This window comes from Quercus robur, chromosome 7, assembly GCF_932294415.1.
Source record: "Quercus robur chromosome 7, dhQueRobu3.1, whole genome shotgun sequence".
Taxonomy (NCBI): domain Eukaryota; kingdom Viridiplantae; phylum Streptophyta; class Magnoliopsida; order Fagales; family Fagaceae; genus Quercus; species Quercus robur.
Genome location: NC_065540.1, coordinates 29,460,833 through 29,465,985, shown reverse-complemented (window position 1 = coordinate 29,465,985; position 5,153 = coordinate 29,460,833). Strand labels below are relative to the sequence as shown.

At 33.3% G+C, this 5,153-nt stretch overlaps 1 long non-coding RNA gene across 1 annotated transcript; it reads right to left on the bottom strand.

Moving 5' to 3' along the window:
• Positions 1-2,026: 2,026 nt before the first annotated feature.
• On the bottom strand, positions 2,027-4,397 carry LOC126693060 (uncharacterized). Its single transcript, XR_007645188.1, has 2 exons — positions 3,880-4,397; positions 2,027-3,737 (listed from the first exon to the last, which is right to left on the bottom strand). It is a non-coding gene; the product is annotated as an uncharacterized LOC126693060 (long non-coding RNA).
• Between the last annotated feature and the right edge of the window lie 756 nt (positions 4,398-5,153).

The following is a 5,153-nucleotide window of genomic DNA, read 5'->3' as shown; positions in this document are numbered from 1 at the left end:
CAAGGGATGAAAGAGCCTCTCATTGAGAAAAGACCATTTGGGCCCTTTATCGGAGTAATCTGAGGAGTTCATCTTCCCGAGGAAGAATAATACAACCAACAAGTGGTCAGGTGCTTAGCCAAGGACCCCCCTTTTGCCTACCTACTCTAGGGAACACGTAGAAGAACATGCAAAACCCAATGTAATAGTCACCTCCACATTAATGAGCTCCTTCCACCATATATCAGCCACATTAAATGCTTAATAACCCCAAAAGTCTACTTTCATGATCAATAAATGGCAGGAGAAGGGGCGGATGGACAAGCATCCCCCTAAATCCAACTAAGAGCTGGACAGCTAGAGGAATATGTAAGATGGCTATAAAAGGAGGAGGAGGACAACAGGAAGGGGGATCCAAAAAAAAAAAAAAAAAAAGGAAAAACAAAAGAGAGAAAGTGAGAAGAGTCTTTACTTGTATCTTTCCTTTAGAACTCCTGTATGTACCTCGGGAAAACAATTTTTATTCATATAAAGCCTTTGATTCAGTGATACTTATCTCCAATCATCTTTTTAATCTTCCCATTGTGGATTTCTATCTCCTATTTATTAGAAATTCGTTGTATTGATCTTAATCCCAAGGCTAGCTTGTTAGCAATTGTGCTTTTGACCCCCACACTTATCAATCTTAATCTTATTTGTTGTAGAAGTTGAGACACATTAGAGTTCGGTCAAAAGTTTTAGTGATCCCCAAATAAGATAATTCCTGCCCTTACATGACTCTTTTTTTAAAAAAAAAAAAAAAAAAATTTAATAAGGGTTGAAGATAATTCTCCTTGAATGTTCTTCATTATTGAATAGGTTTTATACTTGCTTAGGGCTAGAGTTTGATGTGTGACGAACTATGAATCGATTTGTATAGGGTGTTTTGAGCAAAAGAGCTAAACTAAGAAGCTATGAGATGGGAATATCTGAATGAGTATTGAAGTAATCCTAAGAATTGTGATTCAAAAGTCATATGAGTACCCAAATAGTTTGGTAGTTTAGTAGTTTTTTTTTTCTTTGGTATATGGGGTTGAAATAGATTGACCCGAGTTAACTAATTCAATTACTCAAGTTGATTAATTAAGTCAAATTACATGCAAATGTGAAGGTACCAACAAATCACCAATTAACTTATATGTGTTGGGTTAAAATAGATTGATCTCAGTTAATTAATTTAATTACCTAAGTTGATTAATTAGGTCAAATTACATGCAAATCGTGGAGGCAATAACAAATCATCAAGTAAACTAAATGCAGTGGAAATTAAATTGACACAGTGATTTATTGACAAAAGGGGAAAACCTCTTACAAGGCAAAAATCCACCGGGTGAATTTAAGGTCACCACTTCCAAAAATCCACTAATAAATAAACAAGTGGTTACAAGTATGATAAATCTTACCACTACCCTAGCCTATTCTAATGTACCAATCTATAGTTGACCCTTTGCTCCATTACCCAATTGGACTTGATCTTGTAGTAGCCTTCTTTCCTTGGCTGCACAAATCTCCAATCTGTGACTAACTTCTTTGCATGGATCCCAGTACATGACTAACTCCACCAACTTGAATGGTTGTTGTTGGTTGCAAAGTTCTTCACTTTATCAACAATAAAGATTAGGAAACACTTGGTTACAAAACTTTACGGTGTACAAATGTAGTTGCTTCACCTAGAGAATATATGTTCTAGGTCTCTGTTTCCGTGTGTAATGACTTTTAAAATAAGCCTTATATATGACTAGGGTTGTGAGAAAAGAAAACCTAATCAAATAAGTCATTATGGGCCAAATTTTAGATCTGGAAATTCTGAAATCATAGATCTCGATAGATCGAGCTTGTGTTGAGCTTCTCCATTAATCCTCGATAGTAGCATCTGTCGAGCTTGTGTCAAGACTTAATGAAACAACTTTTCTTCACTCATTTCTTGGATCAACCTTCATGTCTTTAATGAAACCATTTGATATGTTTGAACAACATACTTCTTGATACGTTAAACTCAACTTAGATCTACTCAATTACAAGTGCATTTCATCAAAGGATTAGCCAATTACATAGAAAATATGACCCTAACAATATGCAGCTGAAAAAAAATTAACTTGGTGATTTGTTGACAAATGGGGAAAAACCCTCGCAAGGCAAAAACCCTACTAAGAGAATTTAAGTTCACCACTTCCAAGAATCTACTAATCAATAACCAAGCGATTACAAGTATGAGGAATCTTACCACTACCCTAGCTTATCCCAAAATACCAACCTTTAGTTGAATCCTTACTCCAATGCCCAATTGGACTTGATCTTGTAGCAGACTTCTTTCCTTTGTTGCACAAATCTCCAATATGTGACTAAATACAAAGTTCTTCACTTCAACAACAATAAAGATCAGGAAGCACTTGGTTACAAAACCCTAAGGCGCACAAACGCAGTAGCTTCTTACAGAGAATATGAGCTCTTGGTCTCTGTTTTCATGTGTGATGGCTTTTAAAATAAGCTTATATATGACTAGGATTGTAGGAAAAGAAACCTTAACCAAACAAGTCATCATGGGCCGAATTTCAGATCTGGAATTTTTGAAATTGTAATTCTCGATAGATTATGCTTGTGTCGAGCTTCTTCAATAGTCCTTGATATCAGCTTTCTGTTGAGCTTTATGTTGAGTTTTAATGAACGGCTTTTCTTCACTTGTTTCTTGGATCAATCTTCATGTCTTTAATAATACCACTTGATACGTTTGAACAACATATTTCTTGATATATTAAACCCAACTTAGATCTACCTAAGTACAAGTAAAGTGCATTTTGTCAAAGAATTAGCCAATTACATAGAAAATATGACCCTAACAAGGTAGAACACAAATTATACCCAACGTTGTTAGGTTTTGAGTTGGCAAATTCAATGACACTATATAATAGTCAAATGTGTTTGCTCAACACCATTTGTGCAAGAAGTAGCTCAAGAGAAATAGTTTATGAAGTTTTCAACTCCTCTTTGAGTGCCATTTGATTGATCAAATTAAGTTTTGACTTTCCTTTGATCGAATCTCAATCTATCTAAAATTGGGAAGTTGGAATATGATAACCTCTACTAATGAAATTGGTTAATGCAAATCAATTAAAATTTGGAAGGAAGCCGACTGAGGGTTTAAATCGTTAATCCATAAACTGTCTATTTGGATTTTTCACCATCAATATTAATTTTATCAATAGGACAATATGTGTAGAATTGGAGCCTTTACAACACATTATGGCAATCTTCAACATCCACAAGGTATCGAATTTTCAAATTATTTTATGCATGCACTTACATTCCCACCCTACTCTTGTCTTCTTGTTCTTTATTTTATTTTTTAAATTTATTGTTGTATTTTTCTATTTTATTCTTGGTGTGTATTTTTGTGAATAAAGCCTCTTGTTTAAGATGTATAACTACAAGTCCACAATCACTTAATTTAAATAGAAAAAATATAAAAGTTTGTGAAACTATGTGCAAATTAAGTACCATTACCAGCCATATCAATAAAACGTACAGATGGATCCTCTATTAAGCTGCAACATATGCAAATATGGTGGCATCTTCCTTTCTTTGTCTCATTTGGTCCTTGAGTGATTACTGATTAGGCCTGCATTCCTTCCTGTGTTTTGCTTCCTCTCTCACGTTTGCATTTTTTTTTTTTTATACCCACTATGTTGCATTACACTTTGTACTCACCCTGTATTTTTTTACTGTAACAACAGAAAACAAACAAATAGAAACATTATGATTGAAAAATATAGTAGCAACTTCAAATTGAGGTCAAAAGATGTTCAAGAAATATATATATATATATATATATTTAAAAAAAAGGAAAATTTTTTTAGGACATACCTTTGCCTTGTATAAAAAGAAAAGAAGTGTTTATTTAGAAATTCAGCAATAGGATGAAGTAGCAGAGAGATGTTAGCAAACAGAAGAGAAGCGCCATAGCAAGTATAATCAAGGAAGAATCACAAGGAAAATAGAAAAGATAAGAAGCAAGTAATGTTATTCAATGAGTGTGGAAAGGAAGGGATGTTATTCTTCCTTTCGCCATTGATTTGATTCCTTATCCAGCGGCAGCATGTGGAAAGAAACCATTTCGTTATAATCAGTCAACATTTTGGAAAAGAAAACCGAAAAAAGAAGAACGATATACGTAAAAGAAAAAGGAAAAAGCTCAACGCATAACAATAGTGATGGTGTCATTTCATTCAATGCCCTATCAATAATGCAGTTTTGGTGAATACTTGCCGAAAGAGAAAAGCAAGAGGTGGGTTTGATTGGTTTGCAATAGGACTAAAGGAAAAGGAGATGACATGACGAAGATGAAGAAACAACATTAGTGATGGTGTCGTGACTCTCCTTGTTATGCCACACAGTTGGATTAAGCGGACCTACATTATTATTTCCATAACAATAATGGAAGATTGCCAAAAGATAAAAGAAAAGAAAAGGAAAAAAAAAAAAAAAAAAAGTCTATTGACCTACATTTTTTTTTTTTTTTTTTTACCTTATGTGTTCTTGTGTTGCGGTGGGCCTATGTGAATAAGGTGTGAAAAAGTTGTGAATTTTTAGTGCTTGTGGTAAAACTGGAGACATAAACTAGAGGAAGAAATACAGCCGCATTTACAAAAAATGTGGCTATAGCTGATCTATAGCTACATTTTTAAAAAATGCAACTATAGGTTAATTCTATAGGCACGTTCAAAAAATGCAATTATAGGTCCAGCGAATATTTTTTTTTTTAAAGGGTGTCCTATAGTTGCGTTTTTTAAAAATGCAACTATAGGTCTAACCGAATAATTTTTTTTTTTAAAGGGTGACATATAGCTACATTTTAAAAATGCAGCTATATGTAACACCAAAAAAAAAAAAAAAAAAAACTTTTTCTTTCTTTTCCCATGTACCAAAAAAAAAAAAAAAAAATTTTTTTTTTCTTTCTTTTCCCATGTACCCCCACTTTCATCTTTTATTTTGTTATTTATTTTTTCTTCTTCACTCACTCTAGTGCAACTCTTCAGTGGTTCTTCTTTCTTTCCTTCTCTTTTTTTTTATTTTTTATTTTTAACTTTTTCTTTCTTCCTTCTTCATTCCAGCGAAACTTTTTTTTTTCTTTGTTTCTT